The following is a 27,549-nucleotide window of genomic DNA, read 5'->3' on the forward strand; positions in this document are numbered from 1 at the left end:
ACTGCACTATATATATATTATCAGTAAATTGAAAGTCATTTGGTGATTGGATGAAAACACACCATCTCATTGGTGGAAGGATAAATACATTTGCACTGTAGTCAAACCAAATGCAAACTCTTTATTTAATAGCCAATTCTCAGTAGTTGGTTTCTCACTGATTGTTGTATATTAAGTATCTGTGAGGGCACATGCTGACTTGCATCTGACAGTATGTTTGTTTTGCAGTCCTGCTTAGTAGTCATCCAATCTTTTAATGTCTGTTTATACACATACTCACCTCTACCTTGTTGTTTTTTTTTTACATTAGTCTCTAGAAATCTAGCTGCCTCGCTTTAAATCTGAGTAACTGACTGTTCTTCCAAGGCACATGAAATCTAAAGCACAAGCAGATGATGTGTCAGTGCCTCATTATTTACATTTGAACTAGAAAGTCTTTGATATTATTTATTTATTTTTGAAACTTGCCAGATGTTTCGTTGGTCTGTGGAGAGTCCCAAAGGCATGCCGTGGATGACAGGTGTGTCGGTAGTGTGCTATTTGGATCTCTTTGTTCAACAATACCTTGAAGTCGATTCATCATGTCGTTAAGGGCATTCGGCTCTAGGCATGCTTGCAGTCTGCCTGTCTGATTGTATTATCTCTCCCTTAACTTATTCTCAGACTCTTCATTATTTATGAGGCTTTGTAGGCCTGAATACAGAGCAAGTCTGTGGGACATCTTAGTCTTTGCAGCTTTTGCATTGAAAGGATGTCTAGCTCAAGCAGACGTATTCGTTGCAACAAACATCCCAAATCAGAGAACGTCAGATGTATTTAGTTTGTGGAAAGACAGCAGCATATTTGCCTATTTAAAGATACCAGCCGGAATCAAATTTCTGTAGTTTTAAAGGTTGAAAAAGCCCGGGATTGCAGTGGCAGCATCCAATATCTCAATTCACACTCCCCACTCTGCATGAGCTTACTGTTGAACTGTAAATAGAAAGGAAGTGGCTCTAATCTTCTAATACTTAATTTATTTAAATCCAAGGACTTTTCCAAAGCACAAGTTCGTCAGAGGAGAAAGCAAAATTTTTTACTAACATGTGTACCATTGTTGTTTAAGTCCCCCCCTCCACAGTTTGTGTAATCCCTCGTAAACTGAAATGGCTTTCATGGTCTGAAGAACTTCATATGCATATTGATTAAAGTGGAGGCCTCTCACTTTCCCCAAGGCTGGAGTCGGGTTAAACCCTCTCTGGTACTGCACTCTTTTTCTCTCCTGTGCTCCACCAATGCTGATGAGATTCTGCCTCTCCCCACAATTATGAGAGTATCTCTGCACATGTGTGATGTTTAATTCATTGCTTGTCGTAGTGGCGTACGCATACTCTCATTTATTTCATTATATATCTTTTCCTTTTTTGCCGCAGATTATAATTGCTCATGCTGATGACTTCAAAGGCATTTATCTTTGGGCATTTGCAAATTAAAAGTTTTGTTTTATTCAGTTTTGTTCCATATTTTATTCCTTTTTGTAAGCACAGTGGTGCTGTGATCCCACAACAATTGTAAAAGGGACTCTTTAGATGGCTGGTTGTGAAGTGAGTTTGTAAAACATTAGTGATTTTGATAATGAAGTCAGCTTTGCCTTCTCTAAAATGTTCCTCAAATAAAACCTGGAACCGCAGTTCATTACTTATTAAAAGGATTATTCACCTGCATAGGAAAATGCTGGCTGTTAAAATAATACAGCGTCATAGTGCAAACACATTTTCAAATTCTGTATTAAAAAACTTGTAAAGATTGTGTGCCACCACTGTGGAATGAACGTTATTTCTCTGTAAAGACTCTCAAAACCAACTGCATAAACATCACAATACCACAGAGCAAAGTACATCCTCACATTGGCTCAAGCTGAAATTCAAGGAGATCACAGCCAACGTCTTCTCTAAACAAAGCTGAGAAACAAAATCCCTCCCACGAAAACAACACTCCTCCAAATCCCCAAGATTCCTTCTGCTCAATGTGTTCAAACAACACCATTTACTCTACATAGTTTTCAAACACTCTTGTTTGCATGCATATTATGCATATAATATAGCTTAACCAATGTTACTACAGATTAGGAAATACATAGCCCTATCATGTGTACTCAAATGTACACTTTTTACTTAAACCGTAGCTGGATAATGTAATATTTTTCTAGGTTTTGCACAGTGATTTTGGAAACAATGGTACTGGCAAGAAATTGCCTAAATAAGCCATTTTCTACATAGGAAAGAGGGCATCTGAGAAGAATACATTGTTAACAATTGTTACATTTGTCTGTTAGGCTAATTTAGAGAACTTAATTTAAAAGCAATATGAGTGATAAACCTGTGTTTGAGGTGTTACTGCTCCTTCATTTATCAGCACTTAAAGTAACACTAAGTTTGGTATATATACTCCTGGCCTCCACCTTTAGTTTCAGAATGTAATTCATATTTACAGTACTGACATGAAATCAAGGAGGAAGAAGGGTGTTTTCCTGTCTGCCTCCAAAAAATGATGTAGTGCAGTTTCTGCAGTGTTGAGCCCAAAGCAGTAATGACAGAGGCTCTATTCTCTCGGGTACAGGTCAGTGGAGCGTCAGTAGTCTACCTAGTGTTACTTTGAAGTTATCTCGTGCACATCTAACCAAGCCAACAAACATCATGCGAATATAGTGTATTATGACAGTGGTAAGTTTAAAGTCACTGAGGTATTAAGTATGACCTATTCTACTGCCTATGGTTGTCTATGTTTAAAGGCTTGATTTTTATACACCTGTTCACATGTAAAATTGATAATTAAGAGTAGTGCCCAAATACATTTGGCCTTTAAGTGTATTTTATACATTTTTATTCCGTTAGCTTGGTAGATGTGCAAATTCAAAATATTAAAATAACAAGCATGTTGCATTGGTTTGTTCCTGCTAAATTGATTACATTTAGTAAACAAGAGACCTAATTATAATTTTTGTACACTAAGCATTTTTGCATTTCTATAGTATTTAATGATGATGATTATGATCAGGATTCTTTTACTTTGCCTAGTGACTGTGGAGTTTAAAAGATTTTGTTGCAGAGGGATGTCTGTGCTGCACCACTCAGCAGTACTCAGAACACATCATTCCAGCTTTCTGTTGAAGTGTATTTTTTATATCGCATCCCAGGTGACGATAGCGATAATGCTTAAATTCTGCTTGCAGTGTCCTTTCTGAATGTATTGCTTTGAGTATGCCTATACACTGTGTTTGTGTGTGTGTGTGTGTATGTGTGAATGTGTGAACGTTCGTGAGAGAGACACACAAATATTTGCATGTACACACAGATATCCTGTTACACACTTTACAAAGGATATAATGTTTTTTTTTAAACAGCTACATATATTTAGCTCAGGTGTCTCTGAAAGAGAAAAGCTAGACTATGAATCACATTCATGTATTGCTTTGTTAGATACTGCTGAATGTCCGTTGAACTGAAAGTGTATGTAAGACTGTGATCAGGAAGTTGCTTATCTAAAGGGTTTCCCATAGACCAAGAGTTAGGCAAGGACCTCAGAATGAGGCTTAGTGATGGGTTTCACAGATAAACTGCTCCCATCTGAGTAGCAAGATTCAGAAGTAATCTCTTTGGAACATAATGATCCTGGGTTGCTTTGCTGAGGGGTTATTAAGGTGTAACAGACACACACACACACACACACACACACACACACACACACACATACACACTAGTGCACTTGGGGTTTTGAACACACACCCAGAGCGGCAAGCAATGTTACTGCATTTCTAACCTTAATTAAATAAATGTCACTTCTTTATAACCTGTCCTGATGGATTTAGTAAAACACACTATCTAATACAGTGGACAGTTTAACCCACATTAGTTTTCTTCAGTGTCACACTTGTACCACTTGCAGCTCCAGTCTCATTAGTAGATTTAAGAGCATCATGCGTACATCACGCATTCACTCAGTCACTCACATAGACACCTGTGGACAGTTTTGCATAGCCAATTGATGAATCAACATTTATATTAGGATGGTAGGAGGAAACTGGAGCACACAGAGGAACCCATGCAGACATGGGAAGAGCACAATGGACTCCTCAGAGAGTAGCAGTAGTTTATCAGTTGCTATCAGTTCTTATTTGTTTACATACCTCATTGACATCATCTTCCACTGTTCCAGATACATTTCTGTATTGGTGAACACCATGTACATGTTTCTGGTCTGTCCCAAGTAACAAAGATGCATCAGTTCATGACTGCAAAATAGAATGACTCCCCTCATTCCCTACAGCATCACAGATTTGCTCTTCGAACATGACTTGCTTAGAATGTTGAAAAGTTGCTGCTGAAAAGCTGCTTTGTAACAACATCAGGTTGTAAAGTGTAAGTGTTCTACAAATAAAGTTGGTTTAAAATAGAAACATAATTTGTCATTAACTCAGTGTCAGTAATGAAACAGATTTTTGAGCCAAGTATATTTTTATACCCCCTAGGGTTTATGCTAGGTTGCCTTGTTTGTGAGGCTTAACAGACGCCACAGACATTTTTATGATGCTGGAAAATGTAATTAGGAATCCAGGCACATTTCTGGGCTTTATCCGATATGGCTTAGGAGAAGAGCTGTTTAGGTCTGTATTAACAACTTCTCATTTTTTAGACTGTGTTTCATTTTACACATTTTATTGTGGCTTCCCTTTTTATTGCTGAAATATTATTAAATAATTTAATTATGATGTGGAATCAGATGTCAAGTAACTGCGTTATTTAATAAGTGTGATCTACATTTTTAAAGTATGTACATCATTTTAGGATATTCATCACACACCCACTCCGCTCATTGCTCTGGGCTGGAGTAAACTGCTTTGTATTTGTTTGGCTGATATTGGTTGTCATAACCAAACACTTGGGCTATGGCTATTTCCTGATGTCTAAGTGCAGACTGGCAATGTTTTAGGGGCTTGTTGTGTCTGTGACTATGAAGTCAATGCTTATTGAAAGAACACTGGAAATATCTGATGTTAGCCAGTGCATTCCTGTTACTAAAAGTCTTTTGTAAGTCGCTTTGGATAAAAGCGTCTGCCAAATGCATAAATGTAAATGTAATTCTAGTGAGTAGATTTGTTTGTACCTCATAATTAATGTGATGCAGTTATTGCTATTATACTCAGTAGGCATTAATACTATACCCAAGGCAACTTATTGATTTACTTGAATATCTGAGTGATGTGGTTGATTCAATCATCATTTCAACTGGAGATTTAACAAATGTGCAAATATTACTCGCCACAAGTGAGGCATATTTACTTCCGTTCATGCAGTAATATAATAAGCAGATGAAAGAGATAGTTGCTGTCAGCACTGAGTGGCCCTATGTATTTTATCAACCTTCTTTCCAAAAAAGAAAATGCCAAGTCTAGTCCAGCCAAGCAATTCAAATTAGCACATGTAGGCTAACGATTTAATGATGTGTCCTCTGGCCATTAATTCTATGACGCAATTAGATCTCCCAGAATGCAAGGTCCACTTTCAAGGTACTTCAATCAGAGAGTGAGCTTGTATGCTGAACCACTTCCAAACATGAACTGTAAAGCCCATGGAAATAAAATGTGTTAGCACCATCTCTGTCATACAGACCCCCTGTACCAATTACTAATACAGAATTAAAAGAATGATATGAAAGAATCCTTCCTTCTACTTCTGCCCACCTTCCCTCTGGAATGCTGCTGAAAGTGCTAATCTTGCCATCTGCTCTCAAATTGGAGCCAAGACATGTGCCAGGAGGATGGAGCTTCTTGTCCAAATGTCAAAGCATTGGACTTCAAGGTCTCTACCATCCCTTCTGTTTCCTTTTTAGATGGTTTGTGTCTATTAAGGCTGAAAATGAATATTAAGTAAATGATTGAACGCAAAAGGAGAGAGCCTCAGAAATGTCAGGCTCTAAGAAACCTAGAGAGGTGCTCCAGTTTAAACAGTTTTTATAAACAAAACCCAGCCAGAAGAATATTTCATAAGGTAAGTAATATTGCATCATCACTGACTCGGGAGTGCAGTTGTTTTCAATAACATAAGGATGGGATTATAGGAGTCATTCTTGTCTTTATAACTTTTTAGAATATATTAATCAAAATCTGATGTGGAACAAAGAAAATATTTCACATATTACTCACTCCCCTCTTTATATTTATTTTTTATATTTATTTCTTACTACACTGATTTCCTAGGAATTATATAGCATATTATATAGTGCTTAATGTTCTGAATGCAAATCTGCTAGCTTGTGTAGTTATATCCTTTTTGCATTATAACATCTTAAACTTACATTTTACTAAAAGTAAATGTGATGAGACCCTAATGTTCATGCTAACCAATAAATAGATATAGTTATTACAGTTGTATTACAGGGTATAGAGATGAATTATAAATTGTGAATATTCAAGTAGTCAAACGTATGGCAAATCAGTTATCAGTTATTACTTGTTTATTATGTTATTTCTAAATTAAGATTAAACAGAATTAGATGACAAAATCCTGCACTTAATCACTGGAGTTAAACAGTGGGTCCAACCTATTTTCTTCACTCTCTAAGCCCTTGCTGCTTTACAACCTTTATAGCAGTATTCGGGAAGGCAGAACCCTTCCTGAATTAATCACACAAAACCTCCAGAAGGCTCAGCAGCCAGGTCTGGCATCTTTTGGTGCTTTTCCACTGCATGGGTCCAGCCCTTCACGACTTGACTCGACATGGCTCAGCTCGCTTAAAGCTTGTCACTTTTCCACTGGCACAGTTTCCTCTCGAAATGGGGCTTGTGACGTTGTAAAACTAACAGGAATCACTGGCTTTGAAAACCACAACAACGATGGTGATACATTTAGTCACTGTTTACTCATAATGTATTCGGATATTGTTTTTGGTTTTTGGACTGAATACGGCTCCACGCCCCAGTTCTCACAAATCAGTTTTCCTTGTTGCACGTTCGGTTTTCACTGGAAAGTTTTGTCGGCCACCGGCCCAAGGAGTGTTTAAACGTCTTCAAAAGCTGCTGTTGTTTGTCCGATAAAAATAACTTAAGATATTTTACAAGCAGCAAGTTTGTGCTGGATTTGAATGAGCTCTGCATTTCATGGTGATCGACATGTCTCTGCAGGATTTACAAGTCACCATCCGGTTGCAACCCGGAGCGAGCAGGGAATGAAAAAATACCTGGTTCTATGGACCATGCAGTGGAAAAGCGCCATTTGACCCACCCCTCTCCAAGCTCACTTTAAAGACCTATTATTTAATCAGGTTTTATACGTAGATTCACTTTGGCCTCCCTGGTAACCAAGGCTGTACCAAGCACCCATAAATATAAACAATATGTATACATACATATACGAAAGTTTTTAAAAGATTTTCGGTTAAAATTTAAAGAAGTATGATTTCCTTCAGGAAGGAAGGAATCTTTTTTCTGGCTTACTGAACCCTGTTTAACCTTTACTCTCTAACATATATTTTTCTTACTCCTAATGGCACTGGGTTTGGAGATACTCAGATGAGGATGTACAATTCAGAAATCTCAGCGCTTGACTTAAGAAGGGAAGCTGAATCAGAAAGACACATTTTATCCTTTTTATTGTATTTTAAAAGGTTTTGATATAGGTAGACTATAAATATGTTGACTGGTTTTTGCAATCTCCATATCCCCAAATGAATGTGCTAAAGAAGATTATATATTATTAAAATTGGATCAGAATTTTTTTTGATGTCATATGAAATTATTAAATAGTATTATGGTAAATATTTATATATTATCTTATTGGACATGCACTTTGTGGAGATCAGCTTCTTATCACTGGTAAAGATGCGGTTTTCCTCTCAATCATTCCCGCAGCTTCACAGTGATTTAAACAGCGTGGACGCTGAGCGTCCACAGAGTTCAATGGAGAAGCAGCGAAGTGCAGTGAAACGAGACGAGTGATTGGATAAATGCTGGGCTTTGTCCCGCCCATAGGACGCTCAGCGTCTCTGGGGGTCTATGGGGCAGTGGGCTGGCCTCGGCTGGCCCGGACTCTAAGCTTCTGCATGATGATTGGATGATCTGTCTGAGGCTGAATCTCTTTTTGATTGACAGCGAAATGAGCGAATCAGCGATCCTTTGGTGTAAAGATCCGTAGGAGCATTAAATTTTTATTCTGTTCTGAGTTGAACCGGAGACTTTCCGAAACATCTTAGTGGCATTTGCTTTGTTAAATACGACTAGCGACAAATCGAGCTTCTATTTCTGGTGGGTTTTTTGTAGCTGCTTGTGTTTGGAGACTGACTTCTATCACTCTTTCTGACTTCTATTGCACTTTCTGACAAACGGGTGCTGCTAAGCCCCTCAACCGTCACAAAGCACTCACAGGCGGACACACTTAACATGGGCCAAGGCCGTTTAAGCAGCCTAGCTCTGCTGGCCATTGAGAGGACACTAGTCAAGTCCCTGGAAAAGACGCCTTGTTGGTACAACAGGGTCACAGATCATTTTCTTGAAAAGGAACGGAGGATAGAATTTACGTATAAATAAACCGACACATTTTATGATGTAGGCCCGAAATTGAGCTTCCCCTCCTTGAAAGACCGTATATATATATATATATATATATATACACCACATCATTACTAGACTTCAGGAATGAACATTCATACTGCCTTTCCTGTGCTCGAGCTGAGCACTCGCTGTGAAACACAGAGGTGCAGTGTATGGCATGGATGTGCTGAAAGCTCTGACAGATGGTTGATGTGAAATCTGGTGGCATCTTGTGTGTGGGTGTGTGTATGTGCATGTGTGTGTGTTGTTTTTGTGTGAGGTATTTTGTGTCTAGTTATCTAAGTATCCAAATTGATATTCATTTGATATATGTTGTTTTAATATAGTGATAAAGTTCCAAAAGCTACAACTTATGTCGGTTTTCCCCTACTCCTTACATTTTCTCCATTTTCTTCATGTCCATCTGATTGGACGATCTCACCATCTCATGATTTAACAGGTGAGATGGCATTGGGGTTCCTAAAGTATGTAGGAAAAATGCACAATACACCTATTTTAAAAATATTAGGTAATTGATTATTGATACTCTTACCCATTAAAACAAGTATGAAAAATTAGTATTTAAAATTGACACCCAGAATCAACAACTAATTTTAAAATGTAATAATTAAAAGAATATTGGAATATATCATATCAGCTGATACTTAAGGTTCAGTATCATTATTGGAAAAGAAAAAGTGTTATTGTACAATCTGTAGTTGATTGCTTGTACACCTAGAAGGCTCTCAATGGTTTTCACATTGATTCAAATAAAACAGAGCACATTTGTAAATTATCTTCTTTTTAGAGGTTTAAAAAATTTCAACTAAATCAGTCACAGAAAACCTATATTTTTATTTGGGTCTCTATTTGACCCAGAAATACTTGGTATTAAAGCGTATTGCGACAGATACTAAAGGGCTAGATGCTTATCATCTGGCAAAAACAACTATATATTTGGAAATATAATTTTGTTTAGGCCACAACAAACACACGCCATGTAAAAATGGAACACTACAAAGTACACATTTGCTTGCCAGATCCATCCTGTAACTCATCCAAGCCAGTCAACATGTGAGCTTGTCCATGATGCCGCCAAGACTATTTAGTAATAGGAGAAACATTGCTGTTTAGTATTAATTTTCATGCTTCCCTGATGGGTCTAAGCTTTCTGCTAAGTGAATGCTTGTGGTTTGTTGCCCCTGGCCCAATTCAAATAGCAGAATCCCTCAACAAATATGAGTAAAAAAATAAACAAATAAATAAAATAGAACACCTTAATCGATAATAAATTATTCATTTTACACTTCTGCTCTTTCTTTTGCTTTGTGGAATTAATAACAAGAGGACCACACAGGGGAATTTCTATCCCAAGCTTAAATCATACTTTTGCTCACCAACAGAAGAAAAAGCACATTTAGAGACACAAAAAACTCATACAAACAGAAGAAAAATAAATAATGCAATAAAATCTGAAATCTGTAATTTAATTCACTTGAATTTTTATTTAATGGACAAAGAAAAAATATGTTTTTTTTGTGTGTGTTTCTAAAGATGAACATAATTCAGCCTGTTTAAATACAAACAAATGTAGAAATTGATGCCTGCAGAATACTCAGTAAAAGAAGAGGCATGTTTTTTCCATTGTATATAAAATTTGAGCTGCTCAACTGTCTGTGATAGCTGTTGTCTGATTCTCTTCTTCATAAAGCATCATACATTTTCAATCAGAGACATATCTGATTCATCTGGCCATTGTCCCGTTGAAATACACATGGAGTTTCTAGGAAAGATGTATTGAAGGCTATGCAGATCACACATGCTGTAGGCACTGATGCATCTCATTGCATTGTTGATAATACTCTGAATGGTCTTTTTTTCACTTTGGCATGATGTTAATTTTTCCACTGTCTTTTGGTTCATGTCAGATGGTTTTGGACAAATATAATTAAAATATTGAAAATTCAGATTCAAATACTCATGTCATTGATTTAGCTCCATACATTTCTCAAACAGTGCTACCTGAGAGCTCAATGGGCACACATTCAGCAGTGGCTTCTGCCCTTGGCCTTCACATACAGAGATTACCCCTGGTTCCCTGAATATTTTCATGATAATACAAACTGTAGAAGGTGAAAGACTTCAATCTATATTTTGTTGCAAAACATGAGCCTTAGTGAATGTTCCTTTTATAATTTTATGTTCAACTACTCCTAGTTGTAATTGCCAGAAAATATCCCAACCTGCACACAAAAATCAGTTCTTACATGACTTTTGGCACATCTTTTGACACAGTGTTTTTTTATTTCTATATTTACCTAGCTACTCCACTGTCCATTTATGTTCATTTAAACCTCACTGACATTGATATGTCAGTATTTGCAGGTTGGATTCAGTTTTTTTTTTTTTTTTTTGTTAACATGGCTTCTTGCTCAGATGCAGCAATGAAAGAACCAATCTGGGCTACACAGGCTTTACCCATGGTGGTTGACCTCAAAGATACTTCTGCTCAACCCAAATACCACACATTGAGTAGAGTTAGTTGAGAGCACCTATGTCTTTACATTTGGAACAGTAGTTATGTTTGGCTTTGTCAGGACACAAATGCATACATTGCTTACATATCCAATCTTTAGCCTACTTTTTTTTTACCAGCATCTCTGGCTTTCCACCTTGCACTGGCTTATATATGCTTTGTCCAAAACCACGCCTGGTTCTAATTTAGCTTCTATAATATTGAGAACTATTAATAATGCAGTATGTTTTATAACATATGTAGTGTGCTAGTGTGAGGTTTAGAACAAAGCAAAAGTAACACAGAGGAGACTCATCACACATGCACCTTTCACACAAACAGAAAAAACTAAAAGTCTGGACTAAAGGTCAAACTGTGTGAAAGCCACCAGAGACTGTTTAAAAGATCTTCGCATTGCCTTCATTATAGTACTTAAGCACTTAATTGAAAAAGAAAGAAAAATAATTGAAATACCTTTTTTCCTACAATATGCTCTTTTTTCCAAATCAGTATAAAAAGGCACATTTTTGCAGATATCATGTACTGTTGTACTGTCCACTGTGCACCGTTCTTGTGTAAGAACAAGTTACAGCTGAATGACAATGACCCTGTTCAAATTACTTTAGATTCTGCTCCCCTCTCTGTAACTCCCTACACTTCTGAAGAGATGCGCTGAAGGGAGCCTTGGAGAGTTTTGCATGCATTCATATGTATGACTTACACTTATGTTTTATTTATTCCCTTTGTGTGTGCTAGCTTTTTTCCATCTACCTGCAAACAGTCGTGTGTGGATAGTGTGTTAGCAGGAAAGAGCACACACTAAGGTCCGAGGGTAACATTAATTAATTCATTCATTCATTATCTGTAACCACTTATCCAATTCAGGGTCGCGGTGGGTCCAGAGCCTACCTGGAATCATTGGGCGCAAGGCAGAAATACACCCTGGAGGGGGCCAGAGGGTAACAGTACATGTTTATCATTCCCCATCCCCCCAGCCCAAAATCAAGAAAGGAAAATATTTGCTTTTATCAAAAACGTCAGACAGATATGGTGGATATTGTCACTGCATAAAGAACTCTGATCAACTGCTCGCTTTATTACAAAGAGAGCAAAGTCCTGCTTATATTGATTTAGTGCAATGCAGTGTATGAATATATACCATGTCTAGTTTTGATAGTGTTTAAGTGTGCCACTTGTATTTTGTCATATACTGAATATCTTGAAATATTGTAATGTTAAATTTTAGCTGCATGATTCACCCTTAATGCTACGAACAGAGCATTGTGTTATTAAGACCTCACAGAACCTCTCAAATTGGTGAATGTGTACTGCTGAAATTTCCACACTTCTTAATTTGATAAGTTCTTGAGGCTCTCCCATCCTGCTGGCTTGGAATGAGGTACAGCAATAAATTATTGGAGCAGTACAGGGAGCTGGAGATAAATGCTGTGTTCCTAGAGCCATGAGGATGGTGTTGCCTGGACCTGCGATGTTGCCAAACTGGCATAAGTCCTAACACTGTCAAACCTCTGAGCTCATATCCACCTCCTCACTATCGCCTGTGGCACAAATGTTCAGGAAACCTCTCACTTTTGTTTAGAGGCACATATTCAGTCATGTCCATTTCATTGCAAGCTGCCATGGTTTTTCTGGCCAAGAACACTGAAGGCATGGGCACCACATAGTGCTTCAAAATGTGGTCAAATATGGGAGCACTGATAAATTTTAGCTCATCAGTGTTAGTCGTACCAATCAAATTATAAATAAACTGCCATGTTCTGCTTCAGTTGTCTCTCTCCAAGACCAGCCTTGACAAAAGCTAACCATGGATTTTAGCAAGCCTCCTGAAATGGCTGCACAATGCAAGGGATTTCTCTGGCACATCTGAATTTATTACTGAAACAAGTAGCATCTTGGGGGCTGACTGCAACTACTCACTAAAATATAAATGAATTGTTGAAATGACAAAGTTTTGACAGGCCTTTTATGACTATTGGACTTCTGAGACATTATATTAACTTTTTAGGTCACTAATTTAATAGGCACGATAAAGTCAATATGAGACTGGTTAAATGAAGTTGCACGCATTGGTATACTTTATGTATTATGTGTGTGGTCAGACAAAACAGACATGGAAATATTCACGCTTAAAATAATGTAATGGTGCTGAGGTTAAAAAAAAGTTCTCTCTCACACTCTCTCTCTCTCTCTCTCTCTCTGTGAATGGCACTGTTTATGTATTCAGCATGTGGAGGACAGGAGTATGATTTATGGGGCTGAGAGGGAGCTGGAGCAGGGCATGTTAATGAGAGTTTTAGCGGAGGGAACTGAGGAAGGCTTTGTGCTTAGGTACCTCTGTGCTCCCCTCCGGCCGCCTGCCTGCACACCCTGCATTAACATGCACAGGACTCTGCTCACCTAACCACCCCAACAACAAGGCTAATCCTGCACAATAAAGGTCCATCACCTGTCTGTTCTTATATGATATAGCTGTTAAGGAATACTTTTTCTCTCAAAATTTTGTTGGTTCTTTCATTTTCTTTCATTTCATGCTCCTATGGAAATATGCCTAAAACAACTTAATGATCAGTACCTGTTACCATCCTGAAATTGGGGTGTGTTTTGTGGAATACAGTGTTGACAGCGAAAAGAAGACCAACAGTGTGATGATGTCCAGAAATGTGGAAAATATTGTATAACGCTATAATGTTTGATAATTGCATTATGAGTGTGGGTGAACCATCTCTTAAATTCACAGCCTGAAACCAGAATCTATAAAAAGATTACAGGCATTATACAGCTTTTGCTAATGGTCGAGGGAATGGAATGAATAATTTACTGAATGCACTCACCTTTTCAATATCTAAGTAGCTGTACTTCTGTACATAAAGTAATATCATAATTAATGTAATTATGGCCTAAAAATTTGGAGGTGCCATGCTTTTAATATGTGCCATTGTGGTACTGTTATGTACTTGTAGTACTGTTTTCCATTACTCCTTTTGGTAGCAGTTGTTTGTTGTTGGTTATACAGACTATAAAGTGAAATAGGTTAAACAGCCTTGTCGCAAAAGCACAAAATTTACAATTCTAGCCATTCTGTTTGCCTGTTGATTTGTGGCAGATTTGTCCTTAGGATGCCAGAACAAAGGAGGTAGGCGGACAGAGATGACGCCAGCACTTCTGCCTGACAGATTCCGGGCCAAGTGTGTTTGTCATGCAGTCCAGGACAGGACGAGAGTGGGGTCAATCCACTGAGAGCTCCACTGACACAGCTTTATTCAGACTAATGCATCGTGCCACAAAGCCTCAGTGGAGCCTTACTGGAACCTATTCAGCACCTCCAGCTTGTCAGCACAGGACAGAATGATGGATAGGTGTGGCATTTGTGTACATCCAGAAAATACAACATTATCATTTACTTTCAGCACTGCATGATAGTCTTCTGTCTACCCAGTAACAACAGTGACAACTTTGCCATTTCACTGTGTGGGAGCAGCTTGAAAATGAATGTCGCTTTTGCATAAATGTCACGTTTTAATTGGTGACAACCAGTTAAAATTGATTGCCTTGCTTATCGGCAGAGTCTGCCAAAATTGCATAATGAGGTACCGGTTGCTCCTAGGTTTCATCTTTAAAGCAAAACTGAAGTGGAACTACTGATTTTCTGCTTGTCAATGAATTGCCAGTGTCACTGCCAAAGTCCTCCTCTGTCATCCATCCTTCAGGAAGGTGGCTGTTATAGAAACCTCTCAGCATTAAAAGAAAGATGAGGTCATTCCTAACTCAAAAAGAATATTAAATTTATGGCTGCATTATAGCTATTAATTACTAGCATTCCAAATTAAATTGATCAAGTTGAAATTATCACTGGCCAACACCTTTTCACAGTGATCCAGTTTAGTTCACCGTGTTTCCTTGTGTGGCCGATGATAACCTCCATTTCACATTAATCCGTAGCTGGAGTGGATTATAACCTGCTGGATGCTCTGACTTCCCCACATGGTTGAATCCAAACAAGAGAGAGATGATTACGCTCAGGGAAAGTGAGCTGTCAAACTGTGGCAGTTGGTGCACAGTCACTAACCCTAAGAAAATCTCATTCTCAAAAGACTCTCATCTAGATTCAACTCATTTGATCCTTTTTCTATTTTTCATGGGAGCATGAGAGCTAGTTTGTTGGAAGTGTTTATTTCAAGGTGCTGTTTTGTTTGTATAGTGTGTGCAAAACGTCTCAATTAAGCCAAGAACTGTCTTATGTTAATTGCTCACTTGAGTTGCAGAATATAATCAGAATGAATATGTCATTCCAGTCAACAGATTGCATACTCCTTGTGTTTCTTAGCTGGTAGAGAGGAAATTGCTCTTTCTACTTTGGATAGTATGAACATAGGAACAGCTGGCATATATTACATGATGTCAAGAGAGTATTTTGACACTCAGATCTTCAGCAGTATTTTGCATGCTTGAATAACTAACACATGGATCATGTCAGTGAACTGTAAAATCACTGTGGGTGAATTGTTAACATGGGAAAAGGACAAATAAGTATCTCCTAATAATGTGTTTTAGCAAATTTTAAAAAGGTTACAAAACATTAAATAGTATTCACACAGCCCATATTCAGGGGTTATAAGAGAGTTGAGATATGGCCATTATGCTGGGTTTCCACTGGGCCACTGTATCCTATCTTTTTGACAACTGACTAATAGTTTTTTTACAAGCATGAAATTAGTCCATAATCCCTTGCTTACAATATTACACCATGATAACGACAAGCAGTGCTGAAGATTACTCTAAAATTGCTTTTTTGGGAAATAAATGCTCTCAAATTGTACTGTAATATGAATTTAAATTTGTAAGGCCTAACCCAGCTCTTTTGGGCAATTATTGTGCTGTCTCAATGAAACCATGGTTCATTTTATGGCAGTGTTGCTACGGAGGTTTATACAATGAAGTGCACTTGTCTACACAGACCTGTCTATATATATATATAAGCTCATTTTTAATGTCATATTTCTACTACAAAAAAAGTATTTTGCCAATGAATAAATATGAATTCTGCTAGGAAAAAACTCATACTAATGAATTTTATTATTATAATCTATACACTAGGAGATACATTTTAGAACATAATTTCCTGGGGTTCTTTATATTCCCCTATGGTGCTTAAAAAAAGGTAGAAATGGTCTGAGAGACCCATATTTCATGCCTGTTTTGTGCATGTTTTCGAAGTCTTCTTTTAAACCTCTGTGTTTTTTAGTAAAAACTATTTGTAATCTTTGAATAGTATAGTGTCTTATTGACCGTTTAAATTTAGATTTATTTTTTGCCATTTAAACAGATACTTGTAGGCCCATCACAATAATTACATTATCACATTATACATTATACAGTATACAGATATTTCGTCAAATAATATTTGCTGACCTTAATATCGTCCATTATATATAGTGCTGTGTTTGTTTACATAAGAATCTTTAACCACTTGCTGTGTTCTGTTTTCTGGTTTCCCTGGTTGCCAAAATTATTTCTAAACTATTCAGTTACTAATATGATTGATAGTGAAAGGTCTAAATTCAACATAGCTGATTTGCATTTTTACATTTTGGAAATTATAATGCTACTGTAAATTGTCTTACATTGAATCAACACTTGATTATCATACATTCCCTTTGTCCTTTCTTTATGGACACACACACTTGTGGGCTGGAGGCCAAGAAGCATTAAAGGTCTATTTTGGTGTATCTGTCTATTCCTGTATGCACAGTGACCTTTGCAGTGTCTTTGCACTGGATAAATATTAATATGGTTAGAAGTTAGCTGAAATTGATTTGCAAGCATCAGTGTGTTGCCCTTGTTCTGATATCAAACAACCTTCTCAAGTGCAAGACAGATGGGTAAACTTCCTTTGATGACATTGCATTGGTGAACAAGTGACCAATAAGATTATTAATTTAGCTAATACTAAGCGAATTGTGAGCTGATACAATAATTCATGATCATTTTCATGTACAAGTCATAAATAAACATTGTATCTTTCCCATTCATTCATTCATTATCTGTAACCGCTTATCCAGTTCAGGGTTGTATCTTTCCCCCTAATTCTAAAAACAAAAATAAATAAAATGCATATATGATAATGCTCTAGCCAGTGTCATGTAAATATTCTGCTCTTCCAGAGTATATTACCTACATGGTCAAATAACTGTTTAAAATATCATTCATTGTCTGTAACCACTTATCCAGTTCAGTGTCACAGGGTGTCAGGAGCCAACCCGGAATAATTGGGTGCAAGGCAGGAACACACCCTGGAGGGGGCACCAGTCCTTCACAGGGTGACACACACACACACATACTCACTTTTGTGTCACCAATCCACCTACCTATGTGTGTTTTGGACTGTGGGAGGATACGGTAGCACCTGGAGGAAACCCACACAGATACGGAGATGCCCTATTCACATTTTATGTTCAATTTAATCATATATTGTAAGTAAATTTATGTTATGACAATGATGATAATATTTTCATTTATATAGCTCTTTTGTAGACATGTTTTTGGGACATTAGGGAATCACCTCAACAACCACCATTAAATTAAATTAAATGTAATTAAATTTCACTGTTTTGTTTTAAACTCAGTTGTCTTTTAGAAGGAAGAACAGAAACAGAGAAACATCAAGAACATAATCTCTGTTAGAGTGATGCCAAAGACATTTAATGCTCCATGATGTTGTCTTATTCAGTTATGATTAATTACTCATCTCATTTTGAATATTTATTTATTTATTTAAATAGGGTTTAATTTGTACATAAATTATAATGAATTTAAGAATCCCTGTTGTGAGGCTGTGCTTTTAGAATGTCCCTGTCTGTCACAGTAGTTCTGCAAAGTTCCCAAGAGGACTTTGTTATCATGCTGTGCAGGACCTTTGATGTTGGCAGATGTTTTAAACCTTGGCTATGAAGAATTTTAGTGCTCTGGGCAAATCTTCTACTGTTAAGTGCAAGGGACTACATTAAAAGCAATTCCATTTGTTCCACATTTAGTTCTATATTTTCTTAATAAGATCAATGACAAGTGTGCCTAATTAAGTCAGTCTGAAATCAGTTAAAAGAACTGAGTAATTTCTGGGTGCAAATCAGTTACATGTGGTCAGGAGAGATAGCTGTGGCAGATATAATGACGTAATTCATGGTAGACATGCTTTTGAAGCATCTTATGTGAGCCAGCTCCCTGTAATTAATATGTGTCCTCGAAACCCATTAGATGCTCAACAGATGCTCTCCATAAGAGGGGAGCAGTCAGAGTGAAGATTATAACTAATGAAAGCCACTCTCTCTATACATGGATCATTTCTGCTGTAATTATTGTTAGGTTCGCTTAGCCTAAAAATAGTTCCTTTAGCAACAAGAGAAGAATGAGGGTTCTGCTTGATTACAGAAATGAACCTTACTTCTGTTTTGGATAAAAAGTACATGCTGATGTCCTTTGTGCAAAGTTTGACTTTGGTAATTTTATTTAAAAAATAATTTATAAAGGTATTTTCTAAGTAGCATCATATTGCTTTTACATTAATTAATTTGCAGGGCAGCATAGTGATGAAACGGGTAGTGTCTCTGTCACACAGCTTCAGGGCTCCTGGGTTGTGGGTAAAAATACCACCTCGGGTGACTGTGAGGAGTTTGGTGTGTTCTCCCTGTGTCTGAAAGGATTTCTTTCCACAGTCAAAAAATATGCTGGTAGTTGAAAGTGGTCATGTGTGTGATATACTGGTGCTCCATACAGGGTGTATTCCTGCCTTTGACCTCAATGATGCTGAGTAGGCTCCAGACCCACTGCAACCTTGAACAGGATAAAGCAGTTATACAGCGAATTTACAAAGAATTTAGTTTGCATACAAAGATACGTTGAGCTTGTGATGTTAATCAACACACACTTATATTTACAGATACTGATAGTGAGGTTGTGAAAAACCCTTAAGATCTAGGACACTGTTCTCATAGGAAAGAGGAGTACACTGAAGAGAAAGACCACGATAGCGTGGCAAATAGCCTTGTCACTGTGATTTAGTATATTGTGATCTCAACCTGGATCCACGCCCAGCCTTTTAGACTCAGATCATCCATCTTTATGAATGAAGTAAAGGTCCATCTGAAGATTCTAAAAACCTTGAAGTTTACTCACTCCTATAAGACCCTCCCAGAGCAAACAGAACCAGTCAATGATTTCTTTATTGCAAGACAATGAAATCCATCCCAAGCTGTGTGTCCCCATGAGCCTGTTTGAGCCATAAGCAAACGTTCTGTATGCACAGAAGCTTATGTGCACACTTGTGTTTACAAATTTGCTTCAATGCCCCTGAAACTAGCATTGCCTGTGGGTATGATGTTAGGCCCAATATTTTTGACCAGAACAAGTCCTATATATTATGGTGTCCTTGAATAGTCACCTTAAAGATTTCTGAGTTATGGCTCTATAAATAATTCAGACTATTACAGATACTTTATTGAGTGTAAAAACAAATTGGGACTGGGTGAATATTGAAATTGCTACCCATCTTATTAAATAACTCACATTGATATATAAGCTAATTATGCTCAGCCAACTCCTGTCACTGTTGTTCCAGGTATTGTTCCACATTAGCTGCTCTTTTATTATCAGTCTCATATTGGATAGCTCTTGTATTGAATGAAGTTTAGAGTGGCAACATATAAATACATTAATTAATATTTTTTATTTCACTGATGGCAGAATTTTAGTTGTATTTTTCGCTATTACCACTCTTTGTTGCCTTAGTGAATTGAAAGATTTCTCTGCACAGACAGGCACAGGGACTAAAAGGGATACTTCCTTTGAAATGGAAAGCAAAACAGAAACTGTGGGCTTGAATCACTGCTGGCCGACAGCTGGCAACCCTCCAAGCGCTTGAATATAAATATTGGCCTTGCTCAAATGTGCATAGTGTTGTTGCCCCTGAAGGATGTCGGAGAAGGATAGGTCACACATGTAATGAGATAACTTTGCTTTATATATCTTCATAATTAAAATATCTCCATCTCATTTGCTTTTAAAAGTGATAAAAGAATACCTTGATGATCCAGTAAATGGCCTATTTAGTTTTGTTTTGTTGATTTGGTTTGAGACATGTCTCTCATATAAATACTTCAAACAAGTACACTGCCATTCTGTTCCAGCTTGAGTGTGTAACAGCATGGACTCAAATTAATATAGGTAATATACATAGATAAGGGATAGTCAGAAAACTGTTTCAAAACCTGGGCTCATATTAGGGCTCTGCACATTTCTGGCTTTGTGCTGGATCTGCTGTTCCACCGCCCACTCTTGTGTGCAATCATCGCCTTTCTCATCCCACTGGGATTTCAAGCACCAACAAAGTGCTTCTCAGATATTCAGTGCAGCCAAACTCTGCCCATTTAGCACTGGCATGGAACAGCAGTTAGGTCATCTCTTTTTCCCTCTACCATGGTACTAATGGCACTTTGTCTGGCAGGTTCCAGCACAGGCTGAAAGACAAAATGCATCTAATTTACAGCTGTTGTGCATAATGGGGCAGAGTCTTTAGACTCAAAAGTCAGTTCCTCAATTACTTTTTGCATCAACAAAAGCAGAGTGCATTAGATACAGGAACTCCTCACTTTTGGAATGGAGAATAACAGTTAGGTCACTGTGGATTAAAAATATAATTTCTTATACATGGATTAAATTTGGAAGACTTAATCTACAGTTAATATGAAAACCTGGTGTCACCCAAAGAAAAAAATGTGGATTAAGTAAATTAGTGGTGTGCTTTAAAACATCAATATCCTGCTTGGATAATTTAAACATCAGTAGTAGGCTGTTGAGTATTTTGATCAAGTGGGTTTGGTTTCTTTGTTTGTTTAAAAGTGAAGTTCACTGTTTGTCACCACATCTTAATTTAGGCTTATAAACCATGTTGTTTATAGGCCATGGAAAGTGTTCATGCTTGTCTAGTTTCCTCTTGTCCATATTTAGAGGCCTATGTCAGATGTATTTTGATCTGAACATGTCAGACCCATGACATTAATCTTGTAACATGCTGTCCCTGTAAAGAAGGGCATTCAAGACAAGATTACATATTCCATTGCCTTTTTGTTCATTTCAATGTATTTTTAAGTGTGAATAATAAAATGGCAGTTCAACATTGCATCAATCTTTATAAGTGTACTCAGGTTTGCACAGATTTGATCTCTGTAGCTTGTTCCTAGTGTGGAGGTGACACAGCTTGAAATAGGCAGCAGAAAGAATACACATTCATTATTGCAGGTTGCCAGCAGGAGTAAAGGCTCTTACATCTCTTTCAGTCTTTAAGCTCTAAGCTGACCTTGGTGCTCTGCCATTGGGTTTTCCCAGCCTTTGAATGTGGATTTCCTCCAGCAGAGATATTAATGAATAAATCGATAAACCCAGCATGCGCCTATCTGTGGTGAAATGCACCAAGGCTGTGAGTATTTTGGTGCATAAGACTTTTCCTAAATGTAGATACTATATATGAATCAGTTCATACTTATATTTGGGCTGGTAATATAAGACCAGGCACACAAAAGTACTTGATTTTTCATGGAGATATAAGACATGTTTGTGTGTGTGTGTGTGTGTGTTTGCGTGCGGGTTTATTAAAGGAGCTGACAACGTGGTAGAAAATACCTAAACTTAATAGAAAGCTGCCAGAAGTCTGAAATGTCTGAGCATTTTAGCATTTTAGGCCATACAGTGATTGATGGGAATATTCATGGCAATGTAAACAAACAGACTTTTTTTCTTTTGTGTGTTTTTGGCTTTTTTCCTTTTGCTTTTTTTTTCAGTTGGTCCTGCAACTTAATTTTAATCTGGGAGTGATTGCTGCAGACATGTAATAAGTTTAAGTTACAGCCACAGGTAATGATGGAATTGGCACTGGTTTATGGGCAAAAGTTTGGTCCAGTTAAGAAATCCAGTTGGCTTCTTGGTTATCTTGTTTTAGATGTGTGTACTTTGTCTTATGGGAAGTGGTTAGCCTGTTTTGTAACTGTAATTCAAAACATGTATAAATAACAGCCTTATGTCTAATATTCTTATTATTTTTATTATTGACCAATTAAATAGATACCATTTTGAGCTGTTCTATACATTTATACATTGCAATTTATAAATTTTATTAATTGAAACTGCATCTTGATGTGTAAATAAATGTAAACAGATAGATGAACAGGCAATTGTGGTTTTATAAGTGTAAAACAGTATTTATTATGAAAATTCAAATATTGTCATATTAGCATTATTGTATTGGTGCTGATCTCACCTTAGTTATATTGTGTATACAGCTTTAATTCTTTAACAGAATTAAAATACATTTGAATATATGGGAGTGGTATTACTTTGCTGGCTTATGAAAAATTTTGTTTATATATATATATATATATATATATATATATGTGTGTGTGTGTGTGTGAAATTTTTTTTTTTATTTTTTATTTTTTATTACTTTTATATTTATTTTTTTTAAACCAACATTGCAGTCTTTGACAGAGTGCTCTCCTTTTTAGACCTTGATGGAAGAAAACTGTGCTTTGAAAGCATGCCCGTCTGAGCTTGTGATCCACCTATGAAGTCCTCTCAAAGGGTATAGCTACAAAGCTCAAAAATAGAGATTGGCAGGTCTCACTGCCTCTAAAGCTGTGTTAATGTATGCAGAAATAGTTCAGGGAGTGCTGGTGCTTTCCAATGGCCTGTATTATTCCCAGGTGTGCTGAAGCTGGAAAAATGCTTTTAGATGCAGGAAGCTGTTGTCCTCCCACAAGACCTCGCACTGAATTATAGCCTCAGTTATGATATGCTCTAATGGCCAAAGCAAACTTTGTAGACTAAAAGCTGATTAAGTAGCTCTCTCTAGGCCTGAACATGGAAGAGATTGGATTAACAGAGCAACAGCAATTGCCTCAAACCATGCTTGGTCCAGTGAGGCAGGCCACGTACTATTCGTCTCTGCCTGCTCATTCACCATTCCCTCTTGGTCTTTCAGGAAATGCCAAGAAATACCCAGTGAAGAACAATTTGTAATACCCCAGCATCACAAGCATTACTTGTCTGTTTCCCTTGCTTTTCATTGTAATGGACATTACTTCACCCCGGAAATGCTAAAAAGAACAATGGTTTCACACATTTTCATTTCTTCATGTCTACTGGTTTCAATGAAAGGTAATTCTTTGGAAATCAATTGGTCATTTTAGTGGAAGTAAAAATAAATAGCCACTGTCAACTGGATCCTGGCTGCATGGTAGTAAAACATGGACTGGATTCCAAAAGCTAGACTGCAGTCTAGTCTGGGTGGGATTTATAGTTGAATGCCGAATCCTTTATATCCTATATATGTGTGTGTGTGCTGGTCATAAAATTAGAATATCGTGAAAAAGTTGATTTATTTCAGTAGTTCCATTCAAAAAGTGAAACTTGTATATTATACTCATTCATTACCACAGACTGATATATTTCATGTGTTTATTTCTTTTAACTGGTTGATTATAACTGACAAATAAAAAAAAACAAATTCAGTATTTTATATATATATATATATATATATATAAACTTTCAAATTTACTTTATTTGTTTAATGCAGACAAGGAGACTTCGTAGTTCATAGGACATTGCTACTAAGGATTCTTGAACTACCCTTTGGAATGCAGCTATGGAGCACTTGAAAAATCATCTGTGTGAAATACAGATTTTGTCCTCATGTTTTAGATGGGTGATGTGTAATGTATCAGAAATTATGCAGAGGGTTATACTGACGTAACGCTTCTTTGATGTTTCAAAACAGAGTTTACCCTCAGCTGTATTTTTAGTTTAGTTGTCTACAGTTTTGAGGTATAAAATCTGAGATGAGGAAATCATCGCTCACAGCCACTTCGAAACCCTTTGTACTCAGACAGCAGGCCCTGTTGGTTGGTTTGCAGCATGTCAATTTCTCCTGTGTTATCTTGCTCTGGAACTGGCTGTAAATGATACATTTGATGTACAATGGACTTAAAAGAGGAACTTGAGTAACACTTTGTGAACTCAATCTATTCTCATCATTCTCAGCAAACCTCACAGCAGCCAGAGAAGTAAGCCTGGATCCACTTTACCATGCTGAATCTTCAGAAGTCTGCATGCTACAATGAATTCTCTGCATTTGCTAAGCTCATGTCCCACTGGTTCCCATGTCTGAGCACATTGATCATTCTCCACAAACATGACTGATACTCTTCTCTAGATCAAGCATAAGCTATATATATATTAGTAATTTATATTACTGTCCCTAAGGTTAAAACAAGTTCTTCTCACCTCACATATATTTTTCAGCCTTAAGAACAGTAATAGCTTTTATCTAAGAAAGGACAGCCCACTTATCCACAAACAAGAAAAAAAACAGTGCTGCAATCCAATCAATACTGCTTCTACTGAGGCTTCCTTATAAAGAACACTTTAAGCAAGGATTTAAGGGGAAGACCTAACAAGGTGGCAGCCAAATATGAAATATCAAAATCTGCAAATAACTATATATTATTCTGAAAAACAACACTATCTTGATCAGATAGTTTGTAACATGAGACATAACAGCTCTGTAGGACTAGTGTATCCACACAAACCATTCATAATTTAAAACTATATGTATTGTGTGTTTTCCTTGTTTTTGTCACCATTGTATGCATTTTACAGACAATCACCGAATTAGCTATATCTTTGTAGCATTTATTTGCCTGTTCAGTCACAGTTGATGTTTATAAAACTGTTTCTAACAAACTATTGTTTCAGGCTACAGAGAACCAAAACACAATCCTGCTGGCATGAATGACCTTCAGAAAGTCTCTAAAGGCTATTGAAAGGATTTTAAAGGAATACATGTGAATGTATTAATAATGATTTTCATGTGGAAATGTACATAGTGTGGAAGGAAACGTAGTCCTGAAAAACCTTGTTTCACAGTACTCCAGATCAAGAGATGCTCCAGGATTGAACAGTCAAGTGCTTTTCTGCTTCAGTGCAATGAATTCAGCTAATAAGCTAATTATAAAGATGGATAATGCATGACAGAAGAAAGAAAACACCAGTCTGTGTTTTTTATTGCTTTTCAGGACATGAGTTTTAGAACTGTCATAATGAGAATCTGCATGAAACACAGTATTTGCTCATGCTACACTAACATCACCTTGTTTAAATGTAGTAATATATTTACTGAAGTATATTCTATGACTGTACTACTGTGAGACATGCACCTGGGTTCTCTTCATCTTTTGATCTTATTTTCCGCTTCCATGAAGGTCAGTGTGGCATGGCCTTTTCTTTATGTCGCAGCTAAGATATGGTGACATTCCTACTGCTCTGTGAAAATTGCTGGATCCAAATGGTTCTTACCATTTGCTGAATTTTTGTGCAGCTACATAAGAGAAATTGCTGGCAGAACTGCTGTTTCTCATTTTAATTTCAAAAGACATCTCCCATGGAAATAATATAAGCTATTCAGTGATATCATGAAATGTCCCTGATACATTCACCTTTTTTGGAAATGCTATTAACCAGCACAGGAGACATTAAAGTGGTGTGCTAATGAACCTGCTATGTTTTGCCACATGAAACAACTGTAAGTGCATCAAGGGCATGAAGAAAAATACACAATTATTGCAGAATGTAATGCACTGCTAAAGAGAAAGAATAGAAAAAAAAACAGGCTTATAAAATGCAGCCTAAGGATAAAATATGGACTTGTGTTCATTTAATTTATAGATCCTCACTCCCTGATCATGAAACACAACACAATCTGCGCATCATGTTTCAATAATGAGAGTTTATTTTCACATACTCTCATACTCCAGTAAGAATAAACAGCTGGCAGGTTAACTGCAGGGGGCATAAAGACTTTTGATCACCTTATGAGTTATGGATGCTCAATGGGCAGTGATAAATTGTGGTGCACAACGTTTATACTCTTTAGTGAATGATGTGTCAACATGTCACATCACAACCTTAAAGATACAATTTGTTAGGTTTACTAGCAGAGAGGTTGCAGATTGCAGCCAACTGAAAAACCCTCCCTGCTTTTTTTCAAGGTACAGTTTCACTATTAAAGTCAGTGTTTTGTCTGTCAAAAAGAGGACCCGCTCCCAATGTAGATATGAAGGGATCATTCTAAGCAAGTGAAACACATTTTGTAGTTTTGTATCTTTTGCACTGAATGTCTTTCTTTAATGCACTTATTACTTCCTGGCATATTGCACTTAATGTAAGGTATTTTGTATAATTTGTGCTGTAGTTTGAATGTTAGATCCTCTTTTGTAAGTCGCTTTGGATAAAAGCGTCTGCCAAATGCATAAATGTAAATGTAGTCACAGATGATTATACACTAATGAAAACAGTTTTGTATATGATATTTAAGTTGTGCTAAAAGATCCTTCTCTATTTTACACACTGTGGCCTGAGGAACATGAATGCAAGGCAGTGACTTGGGAGACTTGATTAGGAGGTATACATAGTTTGCTGTGTTACCTAAGTAAAATTGACTATTTGCATCTTCTGGCTCTGCCTTAAACCTGCCTATTTTGCAGACTGACATAATGCAGAGATATTTTGTTTTCCTTTTATACAAAGGAAATATATGTCATTATTGTCTGTTTATCTCACCACCACATTAGAATCAATCTTCCTTTCTTCTGTGTCACTGTGGTGGTTGTTCTGATGTAGCAGGGGAAATGTAACTCACAGTCTCATTAAAGCACACAGGTGGTCATACACCCTACACATTTTTAAAAGAACTGTTATTTTGACTCATTACAGAACAATGAAGTATGTTCTTATTCGATATCTTGACTTTAAAAATGATGTAAATGTTATGGTACCATAGTGATTTTTATTATTATTATTGATCCCATGGCATGGATTTTTTAAATTCCTCACTTGATTTTACATAATGAAGCAGTGTGTGTGCACCCTTGTATTTCAATGTGTACATCATCTACTGATATAAGATGATGTCAGTGTTATGATGTTATGGTCAGCCATAACATTAAAATCACAATCCTTCTACTGAAACTTAGTGTTGAGAAATGTACAATTCTTTTATCTCTCCACTCCCTTTGAGATTGCTTTAGTGGTGTTAAACCATTTCTGTTCCACTCCTATGTAAATAGTAATTTCCCTTGTTCTAGGCCATAATTAATTAAAGATTAAGCTCTGACTACATTTATTTCATCTGGCAGTGCAAAGTAGAGCAGTAGTTCTCGGCTCAGTGGAGGAATCTGGTGAAAAGAATGTGCTTGCTAATGTCTGGAACACTGGTGTGAAAATGGAAGAATTTCTCTGCAGCCAAGCACATGACCTCACTCCTGCTCAAAAAGAACTCAAAACCCACATTGCTAATATTTGAACAGAAAAAAGAACTAACCTTTGCTTTTTTCCTAAAAATATCATCAAC

General features: G+C 36.9%; 1 protein-coding gene across 2 annotated transcripts in view; it reads left to right on the forward strand.

Moving 5' to 3' along the window:
- Window positions 1-27,549, forward strand: part of chsy3 (chondroitin sulfate synthase 3) — a 34,880-nt gene that overhangs the window by 4,271 nt on the left and 3,060 nt on the right. The gene's annotated exons all lie outside the window — the stretch shown is intronic.

The sequence above is a fragment of the Hoplias malabaricus genome, chromosome 18, assembly GCF_029633855.1.
Source record: "Hoplias malabaricus isolate fHopMal1 chromosome 18, fHopMal1.hap1, whole genome shotgun sequence".
Lineage (NCBI taxonomy): Eukaryota > Metazoa > Chordata > Actinopteri > Characiformes > Erythrinidae > Hoplias > Hoplias malabaricus.